The 15,523-nt window shown below is 40.8% G+C and overlaps 1 pseudogene; it reads right to left on the bottom strand.

Moving 5' to 3' along the window:
* Positions 1–11,724: 11,724 nt before the first annotated feature.
* On the bottom strand, positions 11,725–12,765 carry LOC149189094 (disease resistance protein RUN1-like; annotated as a pseudogene).
* Positions 12,766–15,523: the final 2,758 nt, after the last annotated feature.

Genomic DNA, 15,523 nt, shown 5'->3' on the forward strand with positions numbered 1-15,523 from the left:
AGTTATAATCAAGAATGTGGAAGATATAAGGATATAACTATATATATAATATTATTGTTGAAAGAAAAAAGAGAAAAGAAAGGAATAAGGGGGCTTTAATTTTGGGATTTATGATGCTTAGATGTTAAAGAGAATTGATATTTCTCTTTTTTGGTATGTGAGAAGATGGGAAGAGATTCTAGAAAACATCTAAAAAATTATTGATGAACTAGAAAAAATATATGGTCTTTTACGCACGAATATCTTTTTGGACCAAAATAATGGTCAAAGCAGTAGACTTTTCTCGAAAAGAGTCTATGCCATTCTGCAGCGAAAGTGCCCATGGGAAGTGAAGGAAGGACAGGGAAGAGGGGTTATGCTCTTTTCACTTCGATTTGAATTGCAATGAAAAAATTTAGTCATAGACATTCTAAGTTGGAGGAATTAGACATGTATATGTCCGGGGTGGGGAAGCCAGAATGGAAGAAACTCAATTGAGCTCTCAAGCCGTCCATGCTTGAGTTGATACAACCCAAACTTTGGGAGCATCCTTGTGAAGAGGTCAGGCTCACAATTGCCTCTTGTCTCAGTAGGATCCTAAATTTAACATTGCCTCTACCACCTTATCATAATGACCTCATGAGGGAGATATTGTAGTTGATAGTAGAAACCCTTCAAGGGTTGAACAACATGATGCTTCCTAGCTCTTAGAAGCAGCGCAAAATTTTAGAACTCATGGCTGAGTTCAACATTGGCTCCTTTATGTTAAATTTGGAATGTGAAGACTTAATATTTCAACTGCTCCAGACCTTTTACACCAGCATTACATTAGTTCATCCCAACTATGTCAAAACAAGCATGCAAAATATTGTGTCCTTGTTATTAAAAGGAGATGCTGACATTTGCAAGATACTAAGGTCCAAATTGTTGACCCTTTGGAGAAAGGAACTAGTTGTATCACTAACTACCTATGATCCAGTCGAAAAGGTTGTCATGCAAAACATAAAATTGCTTAGAAATGTGCTGACTAAGAAAGAGTTGAAGAGGATGGATGGAAGAAGCAAGAACAAAGGAAATAAAACATGTAGCAAGAATAAACTAAGAAGGAGATGACTATGCTTTATCTGTAAGGGACCTTGGGAACTTAACCATTCATGCCCAGGTGATAGGAAGGAGGAAACACATGAAGAATAGTTGGAGACTCCTTCAGATCATGGGGATTCATCTGTAGTTGGGTTCATCAGCTTTTAGGAGAGAACCCATGAAGGATCTGAGCACTCAAGTATAGATGGTGAGAAACAACACAATGTTATTTAGAGAGACTTGCAGGACAAGCTGATGATAATCAACCAGCTTGACAAAGTACATGGGGAAAGGTAGGAGGTAATTCTTCCTAATGATGTGGTAGACTCTTGTACAACTAAGTCCATAAATATCCAAGAGGACATCCATGAAGAATATGAGTAATCAAGTGTAGATAGTAGTCGACCAGTGCATCCATGTTTGACAACCAGAGAGGATGAACAACAAATTGTCCCCACAAGTGGAGAAGGCCAGGGAGAAGACATTCAAGGAGACTTAAGTAAGGAACCAGTAGTAGTAAATCGACATGATGAGCATGATCATGAGGGGAAACATGGAAAACATAGTATGCAAGATGGGTCATTTCCAGAGAGTTGGTTAAAGGCTCAAGTTGAATTTGTGATAGTTGGGCATCTAGTGCAGATAGATGTAGAGACATTCAACAGGGCACCAAAAGCTCTAGGAGAGGATTGTTGGGGGAAATATTAAGTATTTCAAGATAGATCTTATGATTTTGAAGCAGAGGATTCAAATAGTATGAGGAATTGTCTTACAGGAGAACATGAAAATTGAGGAGATCATAAGAGTATGTGTCGAGTTAGAATTCAAGTTGTCTAGTGTTGAGGAATGACTCAATTCCCTCACAAGGAAGCCAGAGGAGTATAGTTGGGAGTTCTAGAGTAGCCCTCTACAAGAGTACATAGATAGAGATTGCAACACTACCAACCCACTTTTATACATTGGGGAGTGCAGGGAAGAGTTTTCGAAATGGATCATGTTGAGTGACTAGGTGGAGCAACATGAATTGGGCATCAAGCAACATCAACAAAGTAGATGTGTTCCATGTGAAAGTATTCATTCTTCCCATGGGGTGGATTGGTGAGATATTATGAGTAGGTACTCTATTGATGGGATGATTTTTAAGAGGATACTCTTAGCCAAGGGCATATCACATCATGGGCCCTTAGGCACAGACAATGATGGAGGGATGAGTGGTTATCATAACCCACAGGTCCTGGGACTTAGGGGGCAATGGGATCTAGGTGGATCTATTGATGACAACATTGGTCAGAGGATTGTTTGGGATCTAGGTATCGAAGGATCCCTTCATGTTCGTTTAGTAGGGAAGCATAGGGTAGCATAAATATTTGTATGGTATCTTTATATTACTATACAAATGCGTCTTCTATGGATAAATGTGGATTTCTTGAGGGAAAGTAATCTTGGGGTGTGAGGATTTGTAATATTCCCTTTTCTTGATATGGTAAAAATGGACAAAATCTGCCCATGGTATTTACTGCGATATTTGACCATGGTATTTGCCTTCGTTTTTTTAGGGAAAACAATAAAATATGGTTTCTAGAGAGTACATCAAGCCTATAAAAGGGGATATGAGGTAGGCATTTGAAGCATCATGAGTTGTCTATCTATTTTGTCTTTGTTGAGAACTTGGTGAGGCTAGTTCTAGTTTGATCCTAGGGATGAAAACCCCATGGGTGTAATTTTTCTAGTGGATCCATCTAGGGTCCACGATTGTGCTTTAGTGTCTTTGATTTCTCATTTGATGAAAAATCGTGCATGTCATTGTAAGGGCTTCGATATTATTGTATGTGATGGGGCCCATCATTAGGTACATTTTGAGGTTCATTGTGTTATCCTCCAACCCTTAAAACTCTCATTTTCTCACATTAATTCACATTTTTAGCCATAATATGCTTAGTAAGAAGACTAAAGGGTGTTTGTCATATTGTGTGGCCTAATGTGGTTGATATTCAAGAAAATGAGGCATTTTTGGAGATATTCACCATGCAGGGGCTTGATGGAGGCAACTAGAGAGAATATAGGGGGTTTGTCCACCTCATTAACTCCCTAACTCAGTTTTAGATCAAAACATCTTCACCAACAACTCGAATTCACTAGCAGCCGAGGAACTCCAAGTGCATGACAAGGTCAAGAGGAACCAAATCCACAAATTATGAGATTTTGGAGGGGAGAATTCCTCCTTTCAAGGGAGTTGTCCCTCAATTACTTTTGTATAAATAAACCAATTGAAAGGCTCATTAGGATTCGATTTTTTGTTGTAGCTAGGAGTAGCTACTGAGAGCCTAGTGCTTGACATTGTTATTCTTAACTTTCATATGATGTATGAGACTATTATTTTATGTTAATGAGAAGTTTACCATTGATTTACATCTGAGTTAGTTTTGGAGGGTTGAATCCCTTGGGTTTGGGCCCAACCCAGAGGCTTTAGTCCCTCTCTTGTACTTATTTCTTGTTCTTGTTCAAGGTAGTGCAATTCCTTCCTTGTTTCAATAGATGTTGTAACATAAAAACTTGTAATTGTAGACTTTCCTATCACCTCTCTTATGGGAAGGGTGATTCAAAAATATCTACAATCACAATCCAAAACGATGTATTTATGATTTCTTGAAAATGGATAAATGTTAGTTTGTGATCCTTTTGCATGCTTGCTTTTTGTAACTTAGGAGTTAGTATCATTATCTTGGTGATTAGAGTATGTTATAGACATTTTTGTGCCTCGCGCCATGGAGCATGAAATGTCAATAATTACAGGGATCCTCCGTCCCTAAACATGTTGTTCTTACCCCTAAAAGAACAATGTCATCAAACAACAACACTTCCAATCAGTTCTCCACCTGAAAACACTTCAAAACAGGCTTATTTTGGATCATGTCAGCTACTCCACTAAGCTTCTGCGCTGGAATGCAACTGCTCCTCCTTGTACCTGCGCTGGAAGTCAAATCTAATGAAGGCTACCTGCGCTGGGCGAGATTGGCCAAGTGGCACAGTCATTCTGCAAGGTGTCAACTGCCCAAGAAGCTTCCAAACTCACACTTGGTTCATGAGATTCGCCCTGTGATGAGTAAGAGGTACTTGATCACCATGTGTAAGCAAGGATCTCCAAGTGGACTCAAGGACTGAAGTTTAACTGAAGAGGGAGAGGACACAAGGCAGCTTCATGTCAGTCTCAAGCTGACTCATCCTCTCTTCTTCTCTCCTATATATAGAGCTCTTCTATGAGGTCTAAGGAGGCTGGAATTTTGTGTAAAGCAAGGAGGTGCTGTTGGTTTACAGTTAGAGCTATTGGGTGATTGTTTTACTAGAGGTGAAGAGGAGAGTTCTTGCTGCTGGGGAGGTGCTGCTGGATTGGAGCCATCATTGGTTGTAACCTTCTCAGAACCCTGTTACTTCTATCAATAAAGTTTTGCATGTTCTCCTATATACTTGTATTGCATTGATGTATTGTGTTTACATGTATGTTTGATTCACCCTAATCCATGCATCAGTTATGAGTACATGTATCTTGTAGTTTCCTCTCTTGTTTTGTGCAGGATCTGTGTGTAGCTGGACCGGCAAAGAGAGCAAGGAGCTGGGAACAAGAGACAAAGAGAGAGGACAAGGATCGACTAAGCGAAAGACACCAGGTTGGTTAATCTTTTCTTCCTTCTCTCTGTACTTTCATAAAGGAAAACATCAAAGCTTTACTTTCAGTTGTTGCTAAAGACTGTCACCTTTAGAGTAGGGATAGGGTCATCCGCGTCGGATACTTTTCCCCACAACGAACTGGCGACTCCGCTGGGGAGCCTAGTATCTTGTTGGTGTTTGTAGTATTTTGCTATTCATTTCTTGAAGAAAAGAGTACCAAATCGAAAAGCTTTTGACTATATCAAAAGCGAAGTAGAGGGTCTGTTACTCTTGCTCATTTGCTGAGCAAATTCAAGATTTGAAGAGCTAATCTACAAAAGACTCTTTACTCTTTGTGATAGATCTTCATCCTCTTGATCATCCCTTAGCCTGTACTTGACCTATAGCTTTTTATTTCATCAAAAACAGTGCATTTTTGAGCTTTTTATGACCCAAAAAACTTTGTAGACGTAACTCTCGTGTCCCAGAGCAGGCTGTCCATAGGCAGTCTGCATTACAGCGCAGGTGCTCCCTTCAGGAACTGCGCTGAGAGTCAGACTGACAGACCAGAGCCTGCACTGGTCCAGTTAGCCATTGTCTTGCTCAGTTTTCCCATTGTGTCTTGGCCCTGTTTTCACTGATTTTTGCTGATTGCTTGCTGGTCATTGTACTTGCTGTAAACCACTTCTCCTTGACATTATTCCGCCTCAGTTGTGTGATGAAACTGTGAATGTTCTTTCAGTATTTCTTGTTTCAGTTACAGTTTCCCATTGTGAAAAGCGAACCAGTATAGCTGTGACCTCTTAGATCCTGAACTGTAAAAGTTTCTTTGTGGTCTTAAGAGCTAGTTTTATTACTGTTCATGTCTGTTTGAGTTTGTTTGCTTTTCATATTATGGTTTGAGTTCATATATTTTAGTGTTAAAACAAGTACCTGTAAGGTGTCTTTTCATTTTAGACGAAACTTGTTTTTTTATGCTTCAAATTGAATTCGAAAATTATACAACAATTTCCTTTTGTCTACATCAACATTAAGGGAAAAGAAAAGAAATACATGCATCTTGCATTTGCATTTTTGATAAGTTTGTGTGTCTGATCTAGGAGAAAGTGCATTAGTTTGTGCTTTGTGCTCTGTGTGGAAAGATATTGTTTTTCTCTCCCCTCAGTAGTTAGGATTTTCAAAGCTAAAAAGATTGTGAAAGCTTGCTTATCATTTTAGCTGCATTTAGGAATTTGTACCAATACATCTCGTGGTGATCCTGAAAGACAAACTGATAAACAAGATCAACTTAAAATATATTGAATGAATCTAAAAACGCATTGTAACATAACGCTCACAATAGAGGTCTAGGTAGAGATGTGTTCCGGCGTCGTTAAACGTAGTGACTGTCGATCTCTACGAAGGTGGGTGATTCCTCCTGAGGGACGATAGCACTAATACGGATTTGAGCTCCCGCGTATCGTCGCGTATATTGGGAGACCCCTATAGGCAATTATCCTTTATCCTTAGGAAGCCGTGTCGACCGCCCTACTGATCGCGATGCAGTGAACACAGCATTCACGAAGATCGACCACCCGTACCGTAAAACGTATTCTGTGGTTTCGCGAAAGGTTTGGCACACCCTCTGCATAGATCTCCAGAGCAGTTTCTTTTGGCCCTTTTCAAACTCTATAACTGAAAAGGTCCAACCGAGCATTTGTCACTTCGGGCTCGTTAATACATCGAAGGCGACTAGAGTCATCTTTAGCTTTTTCTCGACTCTTAAAACATGAAAAAGCAAAGTTGTGTCTAAAAGCGTCTAATAAAATTCATTCAATACGGAAACATAATTCCCCCTTTTGTATTTTAGTTGATCAAGTAATCCGCAACCGTGGAGGAAAGTCAATTAAAACTCCGTCGTTCGGGGAGACTCGCGAGTCAACCGTCTTTGTCTCTGGAACCGAAAGTAGTACGGGCGAAGCGAACTCGCTGGACCAGGTCAAAATATCCTTTTAAAGTTAGAACGGAAGTTCCAACAACATCTGAGATTCTGGTCACTCCCGATATTTCTGGAATCCCTGCCTCTATTGAAGAAGTTCAACAGTAACAGAGGGACAGTTGTACTGATCCTAGTCTGAAAACAAGTACTTGCATAACTGAACCAGTTCTATCTGAAACCGGTCCACAGAGTCTTGTTGTTCAAACAACTGTCGCTGTCGAAACAACCCCTTCTTCGGCACCAGAAATCTTTTACGGACCTGAAGGTCTTCCTCTTCCTCCTGGTCTGATTGCAATAGAGGAAATCGTAGAGGACCAGCAAGCAAATACTCCAATTCATTTTGGAGTAGGTACCCCTCTTTTTCCTTCTGCATCAGAAGTTTGTCTATCGCCACCGGAAGTTCCTGAAGAATCGTTAGGAAGTTTATTGGATAGACTTAAAATGTCTGAACAACCGTCGACATCTAGGACTATGCCAAATGACACAGCGATAGCAGAAGCTCCTGCTGTCACTCCAACGATGTTTGCCGGCATACCATCCGTCCCAACTAGTTCTCATCAACTAGAAGGAGTCCACCCAGGGACTATTATGACAACTTGGTCTGTTCCAGTTTGTTCTTCCGGTATAATACCCGGTAATTCTTATGTTGAAACTAGACAAATTGATCCCTTTGGGAATCAGTTTAGACCATCCAGTCCTCAAAGGCAAGCTATACCCTTGAGCTCCGGATTGTTACCGTATGGGGGGCAATATGCCCTTTCACTTCCTCTTCCGGGAGGATACCCATACGGCAGTTTTCAACCACATTCAGGTTTAGCTGAAGTAACGACGAGTAGTTGGGTACCTATGTTACCCCAACAACCAAGAGTTGTATATTGCATGCAACAATGTGTACCTATGTCTAGTATCCCGACGACGCCAGCAATTGTAACCGTGTCACAAGTTCAATCGATGCCTGTTGTATGCCAACCCCAAGTTGTAATGCAACAGCCAATTGACCCTGCAACACAACCACAATCACCAACTTCCGGGACGACACAGATACAAACGGGAACCATAACCCCGCATCTTGGTCCGTCGGTTAGTGTCGCACAACAAAACATGGCTTCACAACCATGGATGGTGCAATACCAACAACCTCAGTTTCAACAGGTGTACCAGGGATCTGAGCAACAGATCTTTGCAAATAGTGGGCAACCCTATATTCAGAATGGGTTAAATCAACCACTTTACAGTGGCCAAGCCCACCAGCCGTATCAGTCATATCAACATCAGTTGCATTATGCTGGTGTGCAAAGACCTACTGCTCAGGCGATTCCATCGTATCCTGGGTACACCTCGCCAAACCTGAATCAGCAGTTTCCATTCGTGGCGACCTTAGAATTACCAGACTTACATCGATTGACAAACGATCCAATCGCCTATGCCCATTGGTGGCCAGCGATTCCTCACAAACTTCCTTCGGACATTCCTAAATTCAATGGAAATCCGGGCGAAGACCCGTCGAATCATGTGATGACATTCCATCTGTGGTGTTCGTCGAATACCTTGAATGATGATTCGATAAGGCTTCACCTTTTCCAGAGGACATTGATTGGTCCGGCGGCTAAATGGTATATTGAATTACCTAGAGCCTCGTTCGACAATTTTAGTTCCCTAGCCACGACTTTCTTAACACACTTTCAATTACCTATAAGGTACGAAACTGGAACAAAGATCTTGACCAATTTCAAGCAGACAACGGCCACACATATATCAGATCATATACATGAGTGGCGTCGTCGTCGTAGAATGGTAAAAACCTATGTTCCAGATCAGCTATTAGCTGAGTGGTTTATAAAGTCGCTTCTGCCTGCTATAACAGAAGATGTGGCCAAGGGAGGCGTCATAACAGAGGAGCAAGTTATTGCTCGTGCTCAATATTTGGACTTAGTATATACTCAGTCGGGCACGCTCTATGATAAGATACCTGACGCCCCCAGACCAGAATTTTCAATCCCTCCTCCTCCCGGATCGAATAGTGACTCTCATGCCGGTGATGGCGTGATTGGAACTGCAAACGCTAAGTCGACAAGGGATTCGAATAAGAAAGCCCGTAAGACTTCGAATCAAAAAGCAAATCAAGAGATTCTTGCTTCGGAGGTAAATGCTGTATCTACGGATAAAGACAAAAACTCCAATCAACCAGGAAGCAAGAAGAAACAAAACAAAGGGAAGAAGAAGAAACAAGGTGGGTCATCCCCTCAAAAAACTTCTTCAAACCCTCCTGGGCAAAGGAAACAATTTTCTCCATGTCAAATATGCGATGAAAATCATTTGACAAAGAACTGTCCGTTCAAAGCTGAATTAAAGAGGTTCTTTAAAAGTTCCCAAACTTCAGCTGTGTTGACTGATCCATTTCCCGCCCCAGGTCAAAATATGGTTGATAGTGGAAATGCTTCCCCGTCTCAAGTGCTTATGTTGTCGGTTTCTAAGCAAAATGATGCTTTGATCTCGACTAGGAATAAAGATTATGGGAATCCGCCGGTGTCGAACGACAAAGGGAAAGATCAACCCAGCAGTTCGACAACAACTTCGGCAGAAGTTGTACCCCCCCTCACGCATGAATTAACAATAAAGCCACCTAAGGGAGTAGTCCACAAGTCGACATTCAACCCTCGCGTCAGAGCGGCGCAACACTATGATATAGTGGAGGATTTGGCCCAATCGCCATCTGCTATGTCGACTCTTGAGGTACTACAAAATTGTCCATCCCAAAGACAGGCATTGTTATCAGCAATTGGTGGAGTGGATCCTAAAGATTCCAATCTTGTATCCTTTGATCACAAAGGATATGATCCTCAGTTACCAGCACAATTAGCTTTCCTTATTCAAGTGAAAGCACTCAACAAAACTGTTCATAGAACGATTATTGATGAGGGAGCATCGACATGTATCATGTCGATGAGTTGCTGGAAAACTCTTGGATCTCCAACCTTGTCACGATCTTCGACGACATTGAAATCATTTGACGGTAGGTCGTACACCCCGTACGGTATCCTAAATAACTTTAAGGTTGAACTAGGAGGAAAAACAGTAGAAATTGATGTTGAAGTCATTGATGGCAATCTCGACTATAACATCCTACTGGGAAGACCATGGATATATGCCATGGCAGCTGTAGTGTCGACATATTTTAGGAAGATCGCATTCCCGTTTGAAGGAGGAATTACGATCGTCGACCAACAGAATTTCCTCCCTAATGGTTCACAAGTTACTGGAAGCATTCCCCTGATCCATGGGAGCGACCATTCAATACAAGATATCGGAGTAGGCTTGCTAAAAGATCCCACAATGATGGGAACTTTCGCGTTGCCACCTCCTTACCATGTAGGGGATATCCCGTTTGTAGCAACATGCAACATGGTATCTTCGTCGAAGGTCGCAGAAGACAAAGTCGTCATGGATCATTAAGTGGTGTTGCCACCTAGCCCTATTGAAATATTGTAGCAATCAATGTTTCAGGCATGGGAGGCGAGCCCAAATGAACGCTCGTCAAGCGTTTGGGTAGATAGGTCCGAAGAATATGGTACCCCATTGGATCCATGGTCAAAAGTTCATGGGACTGACGAAGGAATCTTACAATCAATGATGATTGAGGGGGCACCATGGAATGATCACCACCATCGTTCCCTTCTTCCAGAGTGTGAAGAAGAAACTCAACACGACCTATACCACCCTTCAGTGTTTGAATTCCTAACAAATACTGTAAATACGGTGGATTCAGAGAGAAACCTATCCAATATTGAAGAGACCGTAGCCGTAAACATCTCGACAAAATCTGATGTTGTAGAGAATATTCATGTCGGCAAAAATTGTTCCCCTTCAGAACTGGAAATATATAGTGCTCTCTTTCGCGAATTTAGAGATGTCTTTGCATGGTCATATGATGAAATGCCAGGCATTGACTCGAGCATAGTTGAACATGAAATTAAAATGTATCCTGATGTCAAACCAGTAAGACAACGGCTTCGACAGGTACATCCGAAGAAAGCCGCTGCCATTAAGGCAGAAGTTGAAAAACTTCTCCATGCTGGATTCATCTACCCGGTTCCTCTAACCGATTGGGTATCGAATATTGTCCCTGTTATGAAAAAACAAGGGACGATAAGAGTGTGCGTCGACTATAGGGATGTAAACAAAGCTTGTCCAAAGGACAACTACCCTACACCCTTCATCGACCAGATAATTGATGAATGCGCCGGATGTGAAATCTTTTCCTTTATGGATGGATTTTCCGGGTATAATCAAATAAATATCCGCCCACAGGACCAGTCTAAGACTGCATTTATTTGTCCGTGGGGCACATTCGCTTATCGAAAATTACCCTTTCGTTTAAAGAACGCAGGGGCGACGTTTCAGAGGGCAATGAATTACGCCTTCCATGACATTAAGAACATTGTTCAACCTTACCTCGACGATCTTCTGGCTCATTCGCGGAAGCGGACTGATCATCCGCGGCATTTAAGAGCAATATTTCTACGTTGCCGACATTACAAGATAAGACAAGATAAGACAAGTTATGTTCTGTTGTTCTTTTTTTGTTGAGGGTATTGTAATATACGCAGCAGTGCGAATGCCCTGTGTTTGTTGAGAATGAAAACCCAATACGCAGCAGTGCGTATGTAAGAAAAGTTTTTACACACAGTAGTGTAAACTTATACAACAAAAAAAACTACACAACAGTGTTGTTTTTTTGAGAGACAGAGTGTTTTGTAATGCACAGCAGTGCAAAGACAATGAGTTAATTTTTAAGCAGAGACAAAGTGATTTTTTTTTTGGAACTCCATCTGAAGAGTTCTTGGTGAAATCCCTTTGTGAGAGGAAGAATTTTGTAACAGCAGTCTTGTTAATGAATACAAAGTATTTTTAGTTTGTGAAACTCTGTTTTCCTGGGACAATTTTGTCCTTTGTTTCTCTTTCAGAAACAGAGCATTTTTCTCTGTTCATTTTTGTTCTGGAATGATCAGAAATTCCCAGCATTGGGAAGTTCTAAGATTTCAGAACTTGACAGGCAACTTTAATGGCACAAGGCTATTTCGAAAGTCCATCAAGAATACTTACAAATGATTGGCCAGACATATTATGAAGAAGATTCTCTGTGAAATGCCAAAGACGACATGGATATTCTGGATTCTTGGCGATATCTCTGCCGAGGTCTTGTAGGTGGTTGTGCATTCTGAGACGGTTCGTACTGTCCACCTCCATCAGCATCTATTTTCCAGCGTCCAAAGACCCAGCAACCCTTCTCAGTCGGATCCATCCCATACTCTTATAGCGGTATCCCTTTCTTCTCCTATAAATAAACATGCTACGTCTAAGAATATTTGCTTCTCCTCTTCATCCAGAGCATGATAGCTAATTTTAAGTGTGCTTAGGATATCGTCCGGAAGTACTTTGGAGGTTTTCCACAACTGCGCAATCCAATGCCTCAAATCATCTTTTCCACGAAGAAGCGCCCCAAGCACCTTAAACGATAGTGTCAAACCATTGCAGACATGCAAAAACTTTTTCACCACTTCTTCAAATCCTATAACAGGATGGGGTTGACCGAAGGCATGCTAGCAAAAGAGTTCTTGCGAGTGCTCTGGAATGATGCCTTTCAGTGTGTAAATGGATGACTCTCCAATACCTGCGTTTATTATTGGGAATTTTTCTGGTAAAATTCTAAAAACAAATTAACTGCACACAGAGACAATGCTCTGTTTTTCTCCACAGGATCTTAGCACAGGGAAGCTTTAAAATTTCTGAGCAGACAAAGTTTTTCTCATACAAAATAAAACTTGTATTCATTAATCAAAGAGAACTTCTGTTACAAATTTCTTCCTCACTCTCAGAGGGATTCACCAAGAAGATTTCAACAAAAAATTACTCTGTCTCCTCCTGAGATTTTACACTGCTGTGTGTAAGAATCTCTTTTACATTCACTGCTGTAAAAACAGACTTCAACTACAGAAAATTACTTTCACTGCTGTGTGGAAATTACACAGATTTTTCTCACGCTGCTGCGTGTTCCTTTTTGCATATTCAAAACTATACATACGCACTACTGTGCCTCTCTTTACAATTACTTGGTCAACACAAAAAACATTACATATATATGACAACCAAAAGAAAATTACTTCACGTTTTCACTTGCCATGCTGCCGTAAAATAAAAAACAATAAAATTTAAATGGTTTTACCAACTTTTACTTGTGCCCATACTCCCGCTGATAGAAAATAATAAAATTAAAATCTTTACCAAAACTTACCAACCCACAGTAAATTACATTTACTGTTTTACTGACAAAACTGGTGGTAAATGAAACTTTTACTTCACGTCAAATTCATTTGTTGCAGGCCTGTACTTCAACCGTTGACTTCAATTGGATCGCATCGCAGAATCACAATCTGCGGGAGGAAAAATGGAACACTATTATATTGGTGCGATTTGCGATTGAATCGCATCGCAAAATCGCATTTGGCGGAACGGAAAAAAATGGAGCACAAGCATATGGTGCGATCTGCGATATGCGATCGGATCGCATCGCACCATCGCAATCGGAGAAATCAAGTGAACAGACGGAGGCTCCAAGCATGCATGCGATTTGCGATCTGCGATCTCATCGCATCGCAAAGGTAAAGAAAAACAGTTTGTTGCAGTTGAAATTATATTTCAACACTCCCCTTTAATTTCAACTGCTAGGTTATCAATCATACCCAGACGCTTCCTTAAAAACTCAAAACTTTTCTGTCCCAAAGGCTTGGTCAGAATGTCCGCAACCTGTTCCTGAGTGCTGCAATGTTGTAAAACAATTTCTCCATTTTTCACCAATTCTCTAATGTAGTGGAACTTTGTATCTATGTGTTTCGTTCGCTTGTGAAACACAAAATTCTTGGACAACGCAATAGCTGAACTATTGTCGCAAAAAATCACCGTTGTTGTTGCCTGCTCTTGGCATAGACTTCTTAACAGTCTCCTCATCCAAACCACTTGACACGCTGCTGCTATAGCTGCCACATACTCTGCTTCTGTTGTAGACAGGGCCACAATTGGCTGTTTCTTGGAAGCCCATGAAATTGCTCCTGAACCCATGTGAAAAATGTAACCGGATGTGCTTTTCCGGTCATCTACACTTCCAGCCCAATCACTATCGGTGTAGCCAACTAAATCTGAACTTTATGAAAAAGTATATAAAATGCCAAATCTTTTTGTACCTTTGACATACCTCAGAATTCTTTTTGCTGCTTGCCAATGTGCTTCTTTTGGCCTCTCCATGAATCTGGAAATTAAGCTAACAACAAACATTATGTCCGGCCTAGTTGCAGTTAAATACATAAGGCTGCCAACTATGCTCTTGTACACGCTAGGATCAAAATCCTTGCTTCTGTCCTCTTTGCTGAGTTTTAATCCCATTACAGTGGGAGTGATTGCTGCCTTGCTGTCCTGCATGTTAAATTTGCCCAACACTTCATTTACATATTTTGCCTGCCAAATAAAAATCCCATTTTCATTTTGATCTACTTCTATTCCTAAGAAGTATCTCAGCAAACCCATGTCAGTCATTTCAAATTCTTATTTCATAACTGTTTTGAAGTTTTCAATGAGGTAGTCATCATTACCTGTAAAAATCACATCATCAACATACAACACTACAATTAAAATTTTACCATCCTTTTCTTTGATGTAGACGGTGGGTTCTCCCTCACACTTTGCAAATTCATTTTCCAGTAGATAGGAATCTATCCTACTGTACCATGCTCTTGGTGCTTGCCTAAGCCCGTAAAGAGCTTTATTCAATCTGCATACTTTGTGCTCTTGGCCTTTCTTCTCATAGCCTGGAGGTTGTTCAATGTAAACTTCTTCCATTAACACTCCATTTAGGAATTCTGACTTCAATTCCATTTGATAAACTTTCCACTTGTTTTGTGCTGCTATGGACAGCACTGCTCTCACGGTTTCCATTCTTGCAACCGGTGCGAAAGTCTCCTCATAGTCTCTCCCATACTGCTGCTTGTATCCCTTGACAACAAGTCTTTCCTTATGCCTTTCTATCTTGCCTTCAACATTACTCTTGGTCTTATAGACCCATTTAACTCCAATGACTTCTTTACCTTTTGGTAGTTCAACCAAATCCCATGTCCTATTTCTCTCTATGGCATTGATCTCCTCATCCATAGCTTCTATCCATTTCTTATTCTTAATTGCATCTTCGAAATGAATAGGGTCATCAACATGACAATATAAAGCAAATAAAGAGTTCATACCTTCATCATAAATATCACTTAGATTTCTGAATTTCTTACCTCTTTCATTTGGTGTGCAAGTGCTTGAGGACGCACTTAAATTTTCTCCTTGTGGTGTGCTTGGAGAAGTACTCTCATTTCTCCTCAAGGGTGTCTCTTGCTGTCCTTGTGTTGGCGCTGCTGTTTGGGGATGTGTTTCAGCTAACTCTTCATCATTTTCATCATGAGACAAACAGTTTTTAACATTAACTATTTTCTCTATGCTTCCATCCCAAGTTTCCTCCTCGATGAATTGAACATCTCTGCTCACAAAAAACTTCTTGGTAGATGGGATATACAACTTGTAAGCTTTGGATTCCTCACTGTATCCAAAGAAAATACATTTCTCCCCTTTGCTGTCCAACTTCCTCCTTAGCTGATCTGGAATGTGTGCATAAGCCACACATCCAAAAACTTTCATGTGGGTGACTCCTTGCTTTCTCCCACTCCATGTTTCTTCCGGTACTTTGTTCATGACTCCTTTTGTAGGGTATCTATTCAAAATATATACTACACAGTGTACAAATTCAGC

Source organism: Pinus tabuliformis, chromosome 3_1, assembly GCF_031772625.1.
Source record: "Pinus tabuliformis cultivar Carrire ecotype Pingquan chromosome 3_1, CPIR1, whole genome shotgun sequence".
Classification (NCBI taxonomy): Eukaryota; Viridiplantae; Streptophyta; class Pinopsida; order Pinales; family Pinaceae; genus Pinus; species Pinus tabuliformis.